The 20,309-nt window shown below is 44.3% G+C and overlaps 1 protein-coding gene and 1 long non-coding RNA gene across 6 annotated transcripts in view; one reads left to right on the top strand and one right to left on the bottom strand.

Annotated features, from left to right (window-relative positions):
* The window catches only part of PHLPP1 (PH domain and leucine rich repeat protein phosphatase 1), a 222,743-nt gene that overhangs the window by 132,329 nt on the left and 70,105 nt on the right, over nt 1–20,309 (bottom strand). The gene's annotated exons all lie outside the window — the stretch shown is intronic.
* LOC109577943 (uncharacterized) lies at nt 13,974–18,504 on the top strand. Of its 2 annotated transcripts, none has more exons than XR_002183623.2 (3): nt 13,974–14,104; nt 16,992–17,208; nt 17,497–18,504. It is a non-coding gene; the product is annotated as an uncharacterized lncRNA (long non-coding RNA). The 2 variants fall into 2 exon arrangements; XR_002183622.2 differs by lacking the exon at nt 13,974–14,104 and adding an exon at nt 16,186–16,655.

Genomic DNA, 20,309 nt, shown 5'->3' with positions numbered 1-20,309 from the left:
TTCTAGGTACTAGAATGGAATCTTGTACCAGAAATGCAAAAGTCAGCTCTTCCTTTTCACCATGGTTTACAGAAGCGATATATTATTGTAATAGACTTATTTACAATTGTATTGCAATTCCAGGTCATACCTTTCAATCTTAAGTTACCAAAGAGAAGTTTTAATTTTAGTATGGCAACAAATTTTAAAAATTCATTACTCAAAACACCCCGGGGGTTTGAGAGAAATGACTTAGAACATACACTGGAAACACCAAAATCCCACATCCAAAGTAATAAAACACAAGCTTCACGGCCACTAAATATATTCAGATGACGTTTAAAATATAAATGTACCAAAGTGCTATCTTGTATACACTAGCATATATCACACATGTTACTTTGGAAGAGACTGGCTGGATGGCCAACAATCCCATTTCATCTTCCTGGACACACAATAACCACATCTCTCAGCCTCTCTTGGAATTCAGGAAGAGCTACGTAACTGATTCTGGCCAACAAACGTGGCCTCCACCACTCCTGCAATCCTAGTGTTCCTTCGCAGGCTCCTCACCCCTGATCGGCTGGATAAAGATGGTGCAGGAAGAACTCTCTGAGGAGGCTCAAGGGGATGCGAAACCCCAAGACAGAAGGAGCCCAGGTCCCTCAGTCACTTGAGCTGGAGATGCCTGACTAGAAACATCAGCAATGGACTAGACCACAAGAACAAAAGAAATCTGTATTATGAAAAAGCGTAAGATCAGCATGGCTGGCTGGTGCAGTAGCTAGAATTTCCGTTAAAGCATAAGATCAGCATGGCTGGTTGGTGCAGTAGCTAGAACTTCCCTAACACAGTTATTTTTGTTGTTGTTCAGTTGCTAAGTCATGTCCGACTCTTTGTGACCCCATGGACTGCAGCACGCCAGCTTCCTCTGTCCTCTACTATCTCCCAGTTTGCTCAAATTCATGCCCTTTGAGTCGGTGATGTTATCCAACCATCTCTTCCCACCATATCCCATAAGCAAACTTTCCGAACTGGGAACCCCAACATGCATCAGTAGGTGGCCGAACTTCTATCTTTCTTCGAAGACCCAGGGAAGAGGGCTGTGACTGGTCAGGCTGCCTGTCACAGAAGGGGCGTGGGGCTGTGACAATGAAGGGATACACTCTTCTCAAGTCACCGCAATGGTAGCCAGTTATCAACAAGAGTGACTCTGAGCAGCAGCTTAAAAAGTAGGTAGAGTGACTCGAAGAACAGCAAATGATCCATCTTTCATTTCAACGAGGTCAGTCTTGGAATCTTAAACTGTGTTAGCTGCCTAAGTCTGCCACAACAAACCACCACAAACGGGTGGCTTAAGACAACAGAATCCACCTTCTCACAGTTCTGGAGTCTGGAGCCTGGGTGCAGTGTGTGCCCCGAGCCTGTCTCCTCACTGCTGGTGGTGACCCTCAACCCTCCCTGGCTGTGCAGTGTGATGCCAACCTCAGCCCCGCTGACACGTCACCTTCTTCTCTGGGTCTCTGTGCGTCCTCTTCCTCCCTCTGGGGGACACCAGTTGCTGAATTGAGGGCCCACTTTAGTCCAGTAAGACCTCATCTTAATTTATTATATCTGCAACAATTCTGAGGTCACACTGAGAGATTTTGGGTGGACATGAACTTTGGAAGGACATCTACTACTACACTTTTGATACCAGATCTAAAGAAATCTAATTTTCTCTAACTTTACAGCATTTTAAATTTGAGAATTAAATATAGTACTGCCTTTAGTATTATCAGAGTACATTTTCAATACATTCAGCTTACACGTAAAACTCATTTAATCATGAAGTATCACCTAAGATTAAGTAATTCTTGTTAGCAGAGCTCCAAAAAGAATGCTAGGTACAATACAGCATTTGGACTTTTAACTGTTAAGCACAAAAATGCCCCAGCCAGAAAGTATCCTGTCTCTAAGCGTCACATGCAGAAATTCAAACTACTGAAGACACATGAAGCCGCTCACGACTCTGTTTGCAGTCGGGCGATGGGCTTGGCTGAAGTCCAGTGATCAGTACATTAGTCGACTGACAGTGTTAGCACTTCACTTCCCTCTAAGTTAAACAAACCTCATTGTTTATTTAACTATATTTAAGAAAAGCTCTTAGCACTCGAAGAGGACTTAAAAACCATGAAGATTAACCCTGAAGACTATCACAGTCTTAACATATTTTTTCAATAATTTTACATACTTTTGCTGCCTATTAACAACCCCCAACACCACCAGCATCCACCGATTAAATAAACCCACTAGAGGGTGAACTGAAATGCCCGCTCGGGTGCAGAGGATGCACACGACAGTTGTCACACGCTACACAGAGCGTGGGTGTTCTGTCCCCATGAAGGCGGGGCAGTAGTAAAGAGCCCTCCCACCGACGTGGGAGACGTGAGAGATGGGTTCTGTCTCTGGCTTGGGAAGGCCCCCTGGAGAAGGGCATGGCGACCCCCTCCAGTGTTCTTGCTGGAGAATCCCACGGACAGAGGGGCCTGGCGGGCTCTGGTCCACAGGGTCTCAAAGCGTCAGACATGACTGAAATGACTTGGCCTGCAAACAGAACACACTTACTTATTTAACCAACATTCTGGGTAAGAAAAATCACCAAAAATTGGTCCCCAACATTCAGTTAGTAGCACGACGTGCTGAGAAACACCAATAAAGTTTTTAATTGCTTAAATGTATTCAAGGTCATCACTACAAATCTAACCTTCTCACTTTCTTGGATCAACAACTGTATGTGCATAGAAGTGGAGCAGTCTCGCCACCCCTGTCCCCCAAACACCGCTGGTCTAACCGCGGTCATCCTTTGCCAACAACAGACTCCACCCTCTCAGCCCCAGCGGCAGTCATTCACGTCCTCTGCCATGAGCTGAAATGTTTAAGCCCTACCCCTGGTGGCTGTGAATGCAACCTTATATGGAAACGGGGTCTTTGCAGATGCAATCAAGTTAAGACAAGGTGATGCTGGACTAGAATAAGCCCTAATCCCGTGACTAGTGTCCTTAAAAGAAGCTTGGACACAGGCCCACAGAGGGACAGGGGCCACGTGACGACAGCGAGAGACCAAGGGAGGCAGCTGCAGAGCCAGGGAGCCCAGGGACTGCTGGAAACCGCAGACGCTGGGAAAACCAAGGATGAGTCCCCTCAGCCTTCGGGGGAGCACTTACAGCCTCCAGAAATACGAAGGAACAAATTTCTGTGGTGTTCAGTCACCCAGCTTGTCATCACTTGTTGCAACAGCCCCAGGAAACAGGTGCTGGCAGAGCGTCCCTCCCTCCAGAGGTTTGGGGGCAAATCTGGTCCTTGCTGCTCGCTTCTGGAGGCTCTCTCAAGAGAAAGAAAGAGACAAGGTCGTGCCGTCACCAGGACCCGGCCCAGCGGCACGAGAAGAGCTGGGTAACCCAGATACGGCGCCGCGGCAGCGCTCCAGGGCCCTGCGCTGCTGCAGACGTCGCACCTGTGCTGGCTCGGCGCCGCGGCAGCGCGCTCCAGGGCCCTGCGCTGCTGCAGACGTCGCACCTGTGCTGGCTCCGATCCGCCTTTCGCCGGCAGACAACACGCTGAGTCCACGGAGGAGCACGCAGGTCAAGTTCAACCAAAACCAAAGCCGTGTTTCGTTCACGCTGTGGGTATTGAGTTTTGGTTTCTCTCATGGATTCAGAAAGGGGGGGAAAATGTCTTTAACTTAATATATAGAACAGATTTCTCATGGTTTTAAATAAAGGCTAATAATAAATATATTACTATTACTTTAAATACAATATCACTATTTCATTCTAAAGTGAGAATTACAAAGGGTGAGACTGGATTGAGCGTTAGGAAACCTGAATTCTGGGGCAGGCTTTGCCGCTGGCTGGCTCTATGATTTTAGCTAAGTCCTTCACTTCTCTAGGCCTTTATTCTCTCAAGGGGGATAGGAAATGGGAACATCAGTGTTCTCAGTGGCCTTAAGTTCCATCTTTCCCCCAATCCAACTCCTAATAAAGCAGTGATCTATTTAGAAGGGAGTCACCTGAACAGTATTTCCTTTAAGATGCTCTCAGGGAAAACATACACCCGCAGATCATCAGAAGTCCTCCTTGGTACAAAGTTGCAGCTTTCTATGACTTACATGTGAACTATTCCTCTGATATCTCTTTAATCATCTGTGTTTATAGCGGCTCCCTAGTGTTCCTGACTTTTCTAAATAATGGTAATAGTTCCTTCAGTTACTGTTGTACCTTTTTCTGGCTTATCTTCTTCTGGAAGAGGGCAGAGGGACCCCGTCAGACGTGTGTGTGATGTAGCTGTCATTTCTGTGAGCGATCTGCTAAAATCAAGGTTTTAAAGACAGAACGCGGTGCGTCTCTGCTCATCCAGCTGTGGGGTTATCACTGAGGAGGATGGTCAGGCGTGAAAGTTAACGCTAAAAGGAAAAGCAGCATGTTTGCACTTTCACAGGCTTTCTAATGCTTACCCTTCATACCTCTTCAGAAGTATTCAACTCTGGATAGAATAAGACAGTCACAGTATAGCCACTCTGAGCTTCTCTCAAACTAATGATGTGGAGTCCTTTAAAAAGCTACATAGTTATGACTTAATTTTCATTGTGATCCACAGAGGTCTTGACTCCCCAAAGGTAACCCCTTCAGGGATAAGAGAAAGGGGGGAAAAAAACGCAGGCATTTTTGTCTGCAGCAGTACAGTTTTGGTTTCCAGCTTTCCTATAACATACATGTTCTTTTTCCTCTTTCTCTGGCCTCATGGCTTATGGAATTCTAGTTCCCCACCAGGGACTGAGGCTGGGCCCTGAGCACAGGAATCCCAACACAGGACCACCAGGGAGCTCCCTAAGATATATATTCTTAAGAAATGAAAATTTCATCAATGATACTTCCATGTAAAATAAATATTAAAAAAAGAGAAAAATTCAAATGTAGTAACACTTAGTACTCCAGTCCTTACATAGATAGTAAATTGAGTTCTACGTGATTGGAGTATCTCTCTACTAGAAGACAGGAAAACCTCACAGTCTCCAGTCAGATAACCAGGCAAGTACAGTATAATCTGATAGAAACCGTGAGAGAAAAAGTACAGCGTGCTAGGAGATCACATTAGATACTGATTCCAAACGAAAGCAATTATTGTAGACAAGTACTCAGCGCAAGAGATTAACAAGTATCTGTTTGCATATAATTAGTGCAACAATTACATGACTTCACGCATGAATGGAATGTAAAGTATGGATTCATGACATCACACTTTCAGCTTCTCAAGTCTGTGTCTCCAGCCCGTCTTGCCTTGAACTCCAGTTCCCTTAAACCATCTGTCTACTTGGATGTCTCCTCTACTCCTCTAGGAGTAACCCATCTTTGGAAAAGGCAATTCCATCCTTCCTTCCAAACCCACAGAACAGCACTTGACTGTTCTCAACACAGCATCCAGAAACGTACTTTTAAAGACAGATCGGATTTGTTCATTATGCTGTTCAAAAGTTTTCTATAACTTCCTAACTCAGAGTAACAGCCAACGTGTGTAACAGCCTAGCAGGTTCTGCAGAACTGGCCCTTCAGCAACTCCTGGTCCCACGGTCCCATCACACAGGCCCATGTCCTCCCAGCCACACGGGCCGCCTTGTCACAAAGCGTTTCAATTAATCGTACACATTCCCATCCCCAAATACTACCCTGGTTATTTCCATGCCCCCCTCTACTCTAAATCACTAAATTCTGAGGCTAACCACCTAAAACTTCTACATTAATTTGGGGATTTCACATTTGGAATTGGGAGTCTTCTATATTAACAATTTTTAAGAAGTTTTAAATGGCATTTATTCTTGCCTGTTGGTACTTGACACTAACATGATTAATTCACTAACTGCCAATGAGTAAAAATATTAAATTACATCGTGTAGTAGGACGAATCTACACATTATGCCTCGTCAGCTCAGATACAATCTGACAGCTAGGGCAAAAAAGTCCTGAATCAACAGAATAGCAAGAGAACACTCATCACACAGAGAGCGAACCAAAATCTGAAAATGGACTACTTATTTTCAGGAAAAGCACAGATTTCTTAAAATTATATCAAAAGTATGGATCACTACAATAATTAGATTTTTTAGAACTGTCTCAAGCCTGCTCAAATCTCTTATGGAAATCTTTCTGAGAATTATTGGAACTTTTTTATTTTTTTAATCTAAGAACAGTGCTGACAGGATCTTGGAAATTTGAGGGGAGATGAATTATTGAAACATGTTATACTTGTTGCAATGGAGTTCAGCCTATATAATTCTATATAATGTAATATTTTCTGTTAAAGTCAGTATTTAAGTCGGAAAACCAATTCTTACCCATCCTTCAAGACCCTACTTAAAAACACCCCACCTCTGTGCCTTTCTTTGCCTACTGAATTAACTTCTCCCTCACCTGTCGTCCCATAGCACTTTATACACACGTCATACCTGGAGTATGATCCACATGAACATTGTAAGTGTTAGCCTCTCTGTCTCCTGTCAGTGCAGGAGCGATTGTCACGCCTCTTACTTTTCTATTCTCAGATGACCTTGACCAATGACAGACACACAGCGGGCATTCAATAAAAATCTAAACAAATTAGCTGAACTAACCGCGGATAAGAAATATGAAAACACTTCTCTCGAGGAGAAAAATTCCATTTATAAATGGTATTTTCTAATAATAAACCAGATACAAAAGACATTGCCTCAATTACCTAAGCTATAAAAGCAAAATAAGCTGAGGAAGAACAATTTAGCCAACACACTATTCAGAAAGAAGAGCAGATTTACAACTAACCAAGCCCATTACAAAACTTGCCCTTCACAGAAACAAAATACTAAATTTAAATCCTTTGCGTTTTTAGGCGCAAAGAAAACTAATTACCAGCTATGGATACAAAATTATATACTACAGTGAACAAAGAACATCAAGCATAAAACTTTCTAAGAGACTACGTTTATGACAAAATGTCTTATACTAAATTAAAAAAATCTTTCATTTTCCGTAGTTATCACTATTAACAGTAACAAACTCCTTTATGGCAGCATTAGTCACTTTTGAGTCATGACTAGCTGTTTTATACCAAGATCAGAAGAACGAACGTTCTTCCTTCACTCAGTCCTTGTTCATCAGCCTCTGCCTGTCTGCACCTTCACTCTCACAAGCCAGTCAGCTCACAGGGTCCGGTGACGAGGAAACTTCTCCAACCCTGACGTGAGGGCGGAACACCGCCCAGCCCTGAAGCGCACGCGCGCTGTGGACGGACGTCCCGTGAGCACCCAGCCCTGAAGCGCACGCGCGCTGTGGACGGACGTCCCGTGAGCGCCCAGCCCTGAAGCGCACGCGCGCTGTGGACGGACGTCCCGTGAGCGCCCAGCCCTGAAGCGCACGCGCGCTGCGGACGTGCCCGTGAGCGCCCGCCACAAGCACACCCTCCTGCCAGTCTGGATCCCCCCCCACCCCCCACACACAGCAGAAGAGTTCTGCAATACACCTGAACCAACTGTGTCCACACGCTCCCCTCAGAATAATCCACAGGTACACACACCTTAGCTCTGCTTTAGCTTGTTTGTACTCGCATGGTATATAAGCTAAAATAACCATGTGAGTACAATACTGGGGCCTTCCTGTCCATGCTTCTACTCCCAAGACCATAAGCCTTAAGGCAAACCTTCAATATACACAATTAAAATTACTTAAAATTTTAACCTAGTTTCTTAATTTTATGTCCTTTAGTTTTAGAGTAAACAGAATTAATGGAAAACAGAACTTTGCAGACAAACTGAGATAGATGTTTATAAGAACTCTCCTCCACCACTGAGAGAGAGTGGTGTGTGCGCGCACACGGGCACGCACATGTACACGCTCAGTTGTGTCTGACTCTTCGTGACCCCATGGATCACATCCCGCCAGGCTCCTCAGTCCATGGAATTTTTCAGGCAAGAATACTGGAGTGGTATTCCAAATCAAACCCACATCCCCTGTGACTCCTGCTTTGCAGGTGGATCCCTGAGCCACTGGGTAAGCCCTATACATTTTTACCAATAACTCTGTTAAAAGATGAGAGTTTCCATTTCATATTAAAGAAGAAAATTTAATGACTGCATACTACAATAATCCTTAATGACTCATAATTTGAAAACAGAAAGCACAATTAATATATTCACCATGCACTAAACCAGAAGATTTTATTATGAAAGGGAGTAAGAGTAGAAACCATAAGAGTAGACTTAAACTAAAAGCTGATAACGTTTGGATAAATAACATACAAATTTAAATTCATAATGAATTAAGTATTCACCTCAAGATTTTATTTTTGGGGGGTTTCCTCAAACAGCTTCTGACTCTCTTATCTTCCCTTTAGACAACACTTCAGCTCATATAATCCCAAACAAATTTATGGGCAAAATAAAACTATACTTAAGGGCTTTAGATTCAAAGAATCTAATCTCATACTAAGATCTGAAGGCAAAGTCCTGTTTAGATAGGGAATTATGGATTTAAAAACAGATGTTAAACTCATCCTCAAAGATAACATTTCAACATTGCAAACAATATTTAGATAGTCCAACTACTGAGAGAAGTGGGCTTCCCTGGTAGCTCAGCTGGTAAAGAATCCACCTGCAATGCAGGAGACCTTGGTTTGATTTCTGGGTCAGAAGATCTGCTGGAGAAGGGATAGGCTACCCACTCCAGTATTTTGGGACTTCCCTGATGGCTCAGTTGGTAAAGAATCAGCCTGCAATGCGGGAGACTGGGAAGATCCCCTGGAGAAGGGAAAGGTCTACCCACTCCAGTAGTCTGGCCTGGAGAATTCCATGGACTGTATAGTCCATGGGGTCGCAAAGATTGGACACGACCGAGCGACTTTCACTCACTTCACCGAGAGAAGCAGTGTATGCATAATATATACAATGCACTACGGAAGTCTCATCTACAACCTTTCCAATTTCCTACAAAATATTTGCCTTGGAAGTATTATTTACCTTTTGGAAGAAAAAGGTTTTCTCAAACTCTTAGGGCTAATACAAATAACAACGACAAAAGAATCAACTAACCAATAATGCGGAAGTGTAATAGACTTGCTCGCCAGTCCCACTCCTATAACCATTTTTTTGCCTTATGTGTAAAAATGAGGACAGCAGGAGAAAAGAAAAAATATACACAATAAATACTAGGAAGAATAATTTCCTTTCCTTATGAATCTATCAATGTATTCTTTTCGGAATCACAATATATCAGTCTAGAAGAATTAAAATAGAAAGGAATCAGGTAATAGAAATCACTGGTTTTCCTGAGAGGCTACCAAAATTTTATTTACCAATTCTCCACCTGACTATACACACATACCCAAATGATGACCTCAAAGTTGGAGGATATTTCTTGTGTCCAACAAAAATATGAATACATGACTCTGAGGAGAAAGATAGTATATAAAACTCTTGAGCTTGAGTTTTTGTATTGTTCTCCATAAAGAGACAAAGAGAAGTAGATGTTCATGCAGAGAAACCAGTCTGCAGTTTCGTATACTACACCAATTTTGGATACTACATCAGAAACAGAACAATCATTTTCAATTAAGAGCATTTTAAGTCATTTAAAAGTATTGGTGGAGGTGAAACTTAAACATATGGATCCAAGCTACCCATACAGATGAAGGGGAAAAAGAGAACTGACCTTTCTTTATCTTACACCATAAGTAAGGCAGGCACTGGGCTCCCAGGCGGCGGTGGTGGTGAAGCACCAGCTGCCAGGTCAGGAGATTTAAGAGAAGCAGGTTCGGTCCTCGGGTCGGGAAGACCCCCGAAGGACGGCATGGCAACCCACTCCAGTGTTCTTGCCTGGAGAATCCCATGGACAGAGGAGCTTGTCGGGCTACAGTCCAGAGGGCTGCAAAGAGTCAGACACAACTGAGCGACTTAGCACAGCCCATATACATGGGCATAAAAACAAGTCCTGGAGAGTGCATGCTATGGGGTCCTACTGCTTCAGTCCAAAGCCCAGCTCTGTCCTCAGGAGCTCTGCCACTGCCGGCAGGTTCCTCAACAGCCCCTGATGCAGAAATTTTGTTGTTGTTCTTCGTTTCAGTGTTTTTGTCAGCGCAGCACCCAGAAAAACGCTGGCACGTAGTATAAACTCAAAACAACCCCATCGGTTAATAAAAACACTTAACCTCTCTGGATTCAGTTTCCTTAGCTGTAAAATGAAAATTACATCAAATCAGATTGTTATGAGACTGAAGGAAGACACGTATAAAGTCTTCACAACCTCAGGCATCACAGAAAGCATTCAATAAAGTGAGTTTTTATTTGACAGTAAGTATATATAGAAACCATATAGGTCCATATAGTCAAAGTTATGGTTTTTCCAGTAGTCATGAGAGGCTGAGCACCAAAGAATTGATGCTTTCGAACTGTGGTGTTGGAGAAGACTCTTGAAAGTCCCTTGGACTTTGATCTCAAGGAGATCAAACCAGTCCATCCTCAAGGAAATCAACCCTGAAAATTCACTCGAAGGACTGATACTGGCTGACGCTCCAATGCTTTGGCCACCTGATGCGAAGAACCGACTCACTGGAAAAGACCTTGATTCTGGGAAAGATTGAGGGCAGGAGAAGAGGGGGACAGAGGATAAGATGGTTGGATGGCATCATCGACTCAATGGACGTGAGTCTGAGCAAACTCCAGGAGATGGTGAAGGACAGGGAAGCTGGCATGCTGCAGTCAACGGGGTTGCATTATTTATTTAAAAAATCTTAAGTGTCTGAGGATTTAACTGAAACAAACAGGTGAAGATCAAAGTTAACTATTGTCCAATAAGATCGCCTATCTATACCTTACTTGGTCAACATTCACAGAACACCCACTCATACACAGAATTCTAAGAAACAGCAATTTGGGCTTAGACTGCCAAAGAAACAGAAAATAGAATCTCTCTTCCCAAGCAATTAACAATCCAGATGACAATATGCAATCCACAAACAAAACAGTAATCAACAGTTTTCTGAAATAACTGCAAATTCTTAACAAGTTCATTTCTATCTTCCAGCAGATGGCTGACCAAAACAGAGCTTTGTTGATGTTTTTAACAAATTTTCACAATGAATAATCACGTTCAATGCTTTCTCTCCTCTCTGCCTACAGATAGAGTCCTGGCACATTTATCTACACGCACCTGACTGTGCTCCAGGAGAAGAGCTGCACTCTTTTCTGTTCTGATAACCTTCAACTCTTCCCTGTTTCAAACGTTCAAATACTTCCATCTATGAAGTTCAGCCAAGTTCACAAACTATCTGGCAAAACAACAAAATACAAAGAGAGCTGGGACCTTGGCAGGAAAAGAGATGAAGGTTAAAGCTATGTTTGAATGATTCCTTCCTTTCCTCTACTAGGTTCAAAGTCTTTCTTTTAACGATTAATTCACTGAGGAAACACTGTAGCAAAGTGGTTCAAAACTACGGATTCTGGCACCAGAGAGCCTAGGTCTGAACCCCGATATTGCCCTCACTCCCCTATGCCTTAGTGCCCTGCCTGCACAGGGGGACCCTCCTCACTGCTCTGCTGTGAAGGCTAAAGAGGCTGATCTATCCATAAAGTCCAGTGACTGACTCTGCACTTACCATTGTTAATAGCCTCTGAATATTACCTTGAGTCTTATAAACTTGGAATTTACTTTTAACAATTTACTTCAACAAAATCCATTATGATCAACAATTTTAGGTGTGTCCAGAAAGTAATCACAGGATATAATCTGCTTTATAAACTGTGGCTTCACATAGGAAATGAATAAGATGGTTTATATGGCTGGTTCTAAGTATGGGTCGCTCCATAACTTTTTAAAGAGAGATAAGAAGGAAGAGTTTTAAGTGTCACACAACAAGAAATTAATGTACCTTGAGTAAAAAGATGACACAGTATCACTGTATTTCCAGAAAACATTACTTCAAGAACTATATGTACAGAACAGTTTATAAACCAGTAGAAGACTGAAAGAAGTCTGAGAGCCAAAGAATTGATGCCTTTGAACTGTGGTGCTGGAGAAGACTCTTGAGAGTCCCTTGGACTGCAAGGAGATCCAACCAGTCCATCATAAAGGAAATCAGTCCTGAATATTCATTGAAAGGACTGATGCTGAAGCTCCAACACTTCGGCCACCCGATGCGAACACCCAACTCGGTGGAAAAGACCCTGATGCTGGGAAAGATTGAGGGCAGGAGGAGAAGGGGGTGACAGAGGATGAGACAGTGGGATGGCATCGCTGACTCAACGGACATGAGTTTGAGAAAACTCTGGGAGATGGTGAAGGTCAGGGAAGCCTGCCAGGTTGCAGTCTATGGGGTCACAAAGAGTAGAACACAACCCAGCAACTGAACAATGACAAAGGCTGGAAGCAGAGAAACCTGCAGAGCAGGCAATTACTAACAATCCAGGCAACAGAGTCATAAGAGTTTAGATCACATGGCGAACCTGGAAAGGAAGGGGAGACGGGCCATACTAAAATGTCTGAGAGTCAGAGGAGCAAGAGGGTACTAGGGGTGGAAAGAAACTCCATCCTTTCTGGAGGATGGGATGGAAGATGAGCTTACACTGATTTCAGAGGATCACAGGGCTCAACTGAAAGGGTTCCTGCAGAGCAAGGGTCTGCAAACTACTGCCCAGGGGCCAAGTCCAGCCTGTGGCTTGTTTTTATATGGCTGGTGAGCTAAGAATGACTTAGATTTTTAAAGTAAAATTTTAAAGGGTTGTAAACAAACAATAACAAAACAGGAATATGCAACAGAGATTTATGGGATCTGCACAACTTAAATACTTCCTACCCAGCTCTCTACAGAAAAGACTCTGCCAACTTCTGCCCGTAAAGCACTATTGAGGCATATTCCAAAATAAGCTGGAACAGATGGATAATTCAGAGGTTAGAGGCTACATAGAGTAAGGCCCATGATTTCCGTTTTTTCCTACTCTCTCCTCTGCTGCCTCAAGAGAAGAGTTTTGTTTTCTATTCCACTTAAATAATCCTGAACATGATTATGAAAGTAAAACTCTAATACTCACTAAACCACCCCCCCAACACTGCAAACCCCAGGCCTACAGAGTCCACTCTGAATATTTACATAACAAGGACCAATTCTGAGCCCTTCATCCTTTTTTGTCATCAACAATAAATACATATAAAATCCAAGTGATTCATGTTTAAAAAAGCTAGTACTTGAAACTGTGAAATGTAGATTAAAACAGTAACAAACTACCCACAAATATAAATGCTTGTGGAATGAAAAGTCATTTTTTTCCAAGCTCCAAAATCAAACTAGTATATTGAGCTACCAAAAGTTCTAGGCAAGGACTTGAAACTTCTTCCTCACCTCAAAACACACACACAAAAAAAGCACTCCAAATATATACGAAATATATATGTGCGTAATGTGTCTATATGACATTTCTACTTGTTCTTAAAGAAGGCTTATCACAATCTTGGAGAGAGCCACTTATGCCCAGAATAAAAATGCTGATTTTAAATTTCTTAAAGGAAACTTACCTTTCAGGAAAGCAAATTAGTTATGGTAAAAAGTCACTGTACGTGTGGATAACAACCACTGAGACCCATCCGTATCAGGAAACCAAACTGAGGTCTGAAGGATGATTGGACACATTGGAAACCAACACCCAAATCACAGGCCAGTGGGCCCCAGTCTGAGAGCCCTTCAGCTGGCCCGCGGCAGGGAGGGCACGGCCTAGCAGCACGAGTGTGAGTGGAGCGCACGCTCTGGGGTCTGAGCCCGGGGCTGCCTGCTGGTTCACTCTTTCGGTGTGAGCTGGGACAAGTCGCTAAACCAAGCCTCAGTGTGTTCATTTGAGAAACAGGCTGAACCACTGTCTACATTGGGCACCTGCACAGCATGCGGCACAGTGCCCGACACAGGGCAAGCTCTCAGTCGCTGTAACTAAGGTTACAGTGTGCGTGTGCAGAGCTCCATGTGCAGCAAATACCGGCCACGCCTGTTGTCACGGGAGAGCTGAGCAGCAGGCTATTGGAGACAGCGCCGGGACCCTCAGTGTGAGGAACGGCCACAGAAAAACAAGCGCCATCGTCAGGTGACTCTGTAGGGTGAGACGGCTCAAACGGGCAGGCGGGTGGGCACGAGGGTGAATCAGCAGTGAGTGGTAAACCCAGCTTTGAGCCTTTACCCGTGAGACAAGGAACTGAAAGGGAGGGCAGAGCCTTAGTCTCCCAGCGACTGAAGAGCTGGCGGGGGGCCGGGGAAGGAGCTCAGGGTGGGCAGGGAGGGGACAGGACGAGGCAGGGAAGGGGAGGCGTCTGAGGGGAGAAAGGGGCCCCCAGTACAAGGCAAGGGCTCAGTTTCCACCCGAGAAACGCAACACGGGCACGGCTGGGACCCGGCAGCCACACTGCCTTGATCCTGGTCACGCTGGTCCCGAAACACCACGTGGAGCTGAAACCGGTGTGAGGCTTTCCCAGAAGGGAGGCTGTTGGGAACCGCGGCCGCAGACCAGAAGGTCCGGGCCGGGAACTCTGGTGATGCACAGGAATCTCTCCTTCCCTGGGACCCAGGTCTCTTTGGAAAGGACCCGACTCCCAGCTTTACCTCCCATGTCCAGGTCCCCATCATTCCATGAACACACTCCCTCTGGAACCACCCTGCCCACCCCATCGCATCCTGACTTCTGTAACCTTCCCATTTTTCAGTTTCCTTCTACTTCCCTAGACTCTTTTTAATCTCTTTAAATGGGATCCCTTCTAATGGAAGCCCCCGTCACCAAGTTCTCTAAATTCTATAAACGTGGGTGGTTTCAGCTCTGGCTTGTCAGGCTCCTCACCGCCACTCACCTCCATGACTTCACTCTTAACTCTGACATCTCAGGGTCAGCTCAGATCTCTTTTCCCGAACTATACACTGGTACCTAACTGGCTGTTGGACTTCTCTTCTAGGAAGACCCTCAAATATGAAATTTAAATCCAAATTAAACTCACCATCTTCTTATCTCAAGTTTCTCCTCCTCACATATTTCTCTCTGGCTTCCCCCTTGTTTCTCAAATCTAAAACCTCCCAGTTACCTTGGACACACTGGGGTTCCCCCACCCTGCCCATACCTCATTTATCGGCAGCCAAATCTCCATTCTCAATCTCTCTAATCCACCCTTTCCTCCCTCCACTCCCCTTGCAAGTGATTTCATTCAGGCCCTCGTCTGTCTCACCCAGATGACCACTGCAATAACGCGCCTTATCCACCTTACTTTTTATACCTCATCCTTCCACCCTGCTTGCCAAGAACAGTTCTCTAAAATTCTAAAGTCACTAATTCCTCCCCTGTGAAATATCCCTTACTGATCCCTCCACAACTTTTAGATGACAGTAACAATAATTACATCACCACCACCAACAGGAACTAACACTTACTGAGCACTTACTCTCTTCACTTTCCTGTGAGGTGGGTACAATTATCACCTCCAACTGACAGAGGAGGCAACAGATATCAAAGGAGCTTTCCCAGGTCGTAAAGCAGGTTAGCAGGTGGCAAAGCCAGGATCCAACCCAGAGCCACGCTCTTAACCACTGCACAATGACCGCCTCACCTAAACCCCTAGCACACAGAGGAAAGCTCTTTCACCTCTGCTGGCTCATCTCTCTGCATGTTCGATTTTAGCCATCCACTGCTCTGGTCACACCAGACCCACCGGTGGTACCCCAAACACCCCGAAACACGCTCACGTCTCACGGATGCCCCTCTGTTTGGAATGTTCCTCCTGACCTCCTACGCAGGTTAACCCCTCTTCTCCTCTTACAAAACTCAGTCAAGACAACTGCTCGAAAATGCTCTTCAGGACTGAGGCTATCTCACTCCTCTCCGCATCACAGGACTTGATGAATGGACTTTGCTGCTGGTGCTGAAGAGCAGGCAGAGGCTGGTGTCTCTGTGTTAAAGAGGAAACTGTTAAAGTGCATCTGGTTCCTAATCGGTACTGCTGAGTATTGGGACGCTGCTGCAAAACGTGCGGAAGTCGTGTTTCTTAGCACATAAAACCCCACCAGTTAATTCATTAAGTCATTTTTTCAGGACTGATTTTTCTTTGCAAATAGCTTAGTGACTTGCAGATCATGACAAGTACCCCCTTGTAATCTGCCTTCACTGGATAAATCTTACGCAAAGTTTCTAATGGAATGGCGCTCTCATCTCTATTTCAGTGGGTAGATTTTATTCTTAACTGCAAGGGAATTTCTTTGTGTGGTATTTATAAAGCATCAAATTTAGGGGAAAACCCACACTTTCAAAAGACAGGTAAGAAAAAAGGGGGGATTTAAAAAGAAAACCTTTACTGGATTGTTGAATTATTAAAAAAAAAAAAAAAGAAAGAAAGAAAGAAAAACAACAAAAACTCAAACTCAGAGCTTAATGATACAAGAGAGAACGTGCTTTTAAACTTGTTCATCAACGGCGCTCCTCTGCATTCGATCTGGGGAAGCCCGTGTTTAGGAAAGTCACCAGAAGTCACTGATTGACACAGGCGAAGGGGTGAGCCCCCAGACGGCGAGGACTCATACCATCGTGGCCGGGCCCTGGGCTCGAGCCTGGCCAGGAAACCAGGACGCCGCAAGCCACCCAGAGCGAGGCAAAAAGAAAAAAGGTAAGGGGAAGGTTAGAAGACAGGAAAATCAGAATTTATTTTCCCGAGAAAAAAAGTACAGTGCCATTTAAAACAATTATGAGAAGTCATTTATACTGAAAGGACACTAGCAATCAAATCAGCTCTTTCATACTGGGGAGCAGGGAGCGCAAACGTGATGGCAAATCACAGTTTTATCCTAACACTGAAAAATACTCACCAGAGATTCAGTAAGCTATGCCTGAGATTATACTTTTTTCCTAAACTGTCTTCAGGCCCCAGCACTTTGAAAGGTGGGAAACTTTCCAAGTCCAGAAGTGAAACTTAGCCAATACTCTATACTGCCTCTGACTTTAGTTTCCTGTTTCTACAACGTCCACTTGAGATACGGTGCCAGCATGGAAAGACGGGCTTGATGTAATCACTGTGAAGAGAAAGATGTCTGCTCAAGGTTGTGATACAGGAATCCTCCCCTGGCCTGTAGGAATCCAGGCTGATTACACTCCGACTGGAAAAACTGATTTTCATCATTTCCTTATTCATCAACACAGAAAGTGTCTCACTGCAGGAAAAGGTAATGTGCTCATTAATATGCAGGGTAGTGATTTTTTGAAAAAGGTATCAAACCAAGTCCCTGAATGTCTGACCTCTCTCACATCCTCTCACTTATCTATTTGGATTCCTAACCATTCATGAGACTATCTGCAGTTACTAATTACCCATTTCAACACAAAGCACCCTTTTCAATAAAAAGTCTTAACTAGCCACTTCAGTTAATAGTCATCCCTTATTATCCTCTTAAAAATCCTGCCTCCCAAAAAGTTTCAATCATGTAAGGTGTACTATCTTGCTTTCTTAACAGAACTTCATAATACTTGGCTAATTTAGAACATTCGTCCAAAGATCATGGAAATACTGCAGCAAGAACATTCAACCATGACCAAAGGGCTGTCAAATTGCTGACAAGAAACTGGGTTTCCCTTTGCAGCTCAAATAAAGTGCACCTGTGCAGGACCAAACAGACCACAGAGAGACGCGGTCAGAAACTTCACTGTGGACTGATGCTCTTTATTAAAGCTTTTTAAAAATTATATAAAATAAATATGATGGAGCACAATGGAGATTTTACGTTAACATTTCAAGAGAAAACTTCAGGTTTCACGGCCAAGTCAGGCTGGCCTGCCCTCGCTTCTCTTCCTACTCGTGTGTGTGAGCAGGCTTAAGGACGGGCGTTTTACTTGCGAGCAAAACCATGTGACTGCACAAATTTGTTTCAAGCAAATCCAACCATCCCACAAAACTCCAAAGAAGTACAAACCAACCAATAATTACTAAGCACTCGCCAAGGCAACAAGGAAAGCAAGCCAGTCTCCGCCTGTTTCAGAACAGCCGCAGAGCACCTCTGGGGCCCCAGTCCCGCAGTCTAGGGCCGGTTCGGACTCTCCACCCAGGCCCCCTTCACAGCGCACCCTGCACCCTCCAGCATCCGCACCCACAGCATCCTGCACCTTCGCCCCCTCCGCGCCCCACAACCACCAGCAGAGCTGGTTCCTGCCCATGACCCCCCTACCCTCGCAACTCCAGCCACAGCCAACTACCCCCTCCCCAGCCCTGCCTCCGCACAGCGCGCCACGTGACCACACGGGGAGGGGAGGGGACCCTCTTCCCGGCCCACTTAAAGCTGGTGACTTTCTCTGGAACATTCCAAATCCATGGAGTACTTTTAACAAGAATACCTTGGCTTCCTAAACCTAGGGACCATGAGCTGTTCTAGATTACCAAGCTTTTATAGATGTTCAAGAATTTATCCTTTTGGCAATAACTTTTATTCCAATACTTTTGAATATACCACAACTTGCCCTGCCTTGTCAAAATTCAAATAAATGCTTAATACTCTTTTGATTGCCTTGAGTCATCATTATTAAAGGATATGTAAGAGTATAATAAATGATATTCATGAAAATGTCCTCGGGGAGTTCTGAGGTCCCAGGCTGACAGGCTCCCACCTTATGACTGCCGCTTCTGCCAAACCCCAGGGCTTGCACTTAAATACTCCAGTGTCTATCCAGGCTATTCAGTGGCCTTCTACTAGCTTCCTGGCACAAAGTTGTATCTGCTATTGACAACACTGCCTGATAACTGCCGGGAGCTGGCGAGAGGCACTCCACTCACGACAAAGGTCATGAGGAAGGAGGCTCAGCATACATAAAGGCGGGATCGAGCCTCAGGAGTCCCCCTGGATATTCTCGAGCATCTACCCCCAAAAACCAGAGTCTGCCTACTTTACTGCTTTGTGCTCTCACCTCTGACTTTACTGGGGGCTGTCCCCCACCACCATCTCGCTCTCTCTGATAAAGAGTTAACTTACAGCTCCAGTTAATAAAGTTCCTGGGCATTAGGAGTATTTAAATCCAAACGCCTCAGATAGCTCTCTAATTCGCCTGACAAGTTTACTCAGACTCCTACAGATATGCATATGATTGTTTACAGTCTCCCAGCCTCGAGAGGCACAGGAAGCTTAAGATATTCAAATAGCTTAGAGCCTCTCAGAGAGTTAGAAACTGTCAGAATAAAACTAGTAAAGGATTTCATTGATGAGCCAATGCTTGCTGCAAAGTTTCCACATCCCCTGTGTTGTATCCTTGAATGTGTATGAATTAACATAGTTGGTATGTAGAAAAAATAAGTAGTGGCCTTGGTGTTAGCAACTTTAGACCCTTAAGGTAATAAATTCTTTCCTTTGTTGTAAACCCGCTGCACCTCTGCCCTATAGGAATGCAACTTTATCTAACACCTTCGGAGGATGGCGCCAAACCTTAAAATAATTACTCTTAGAGAAAATAAGTCTTACGGTTGACAAACCTTTGTCAAGAGTCATAAAATATTAATAGGCCTTCTGGCCAGAAGATGATGTAAATCACCTAAACCATTTGTATACGATAAATTTGCCGGAAAGAAACCCTGGTTTTTGATAAGGATCAGAGACTGCTGACTTTGCATGATTTCACATCCCCTATTATCCTCTATGTGTAACTTAGGGTATAAAAGCCCCGGTTGAAAATAAAGCTACAGGTCTTGCTCACCCAAGCTTGGTCTCCCCATGTCATTCTTTCTTTTCACATTCCAGCTGAGTCTCCATCTGGAGCGCGGAGGTCCTCTGTGATCATTTATCTGCCTGGGCTTCTAAGACCCACTCGAGAAGGTGTCTAAGGTGGGGCACCTTCCACTATTCGAGAGGGCGCCTGCGGCCTCTGTGGTCAGAGCTAACATGGTGTCACAGGTTATACTGATTTTCTGTGTAAACCAAGCTACTCAGCCTCTTTTCTCCACTGAATTTTCCTACTGAGCTATCCTCATTCTATTACTCTTTATATCTTTGATGAATATTTAAATTAATCGCCGACGCCGTCTCCCCTTCGAGTACCCTGGATCAGCTGGGGCTGGACCTCGGCAGATAACCGAAACAGGGAGATGAACCTATAGTTTTTATGTTTTTTATTTTCCTTGAGATGTACTTGATGCTTGAAATGTATATTCAACTTATTCATAAAGTGTTCAGTTCAGTCACGTCTGACTCTTTGCAACCTCATGGACTGTAGCACACCAGGCCTCCCTGTCCATCACCAACTCCTGGAGTTTACCCAAACTCATGTCCATTGAGTCGGTGATGCCATC

Source organism: Bos indicus, chromosome 24 (genome assembly GCF_029378745.1).
Source record: "Bos indicus isolate NIAB-ARS_2022 breed Sahiwal x Tharparkar chromosome 24, NIAB-ARS_B.indTharparkar_mat_pri_1.0, whole genome shotgun sequence".
NCBI classification, from domain to species: Eukaryota; Metazoa; Chordata; class Mammalia; order Artiodactyla; family Bovidae; genus Bos; species Bos indicus.
This window is presented reverse-complemented; position numbering and strand designations above follow the sequence as displayed.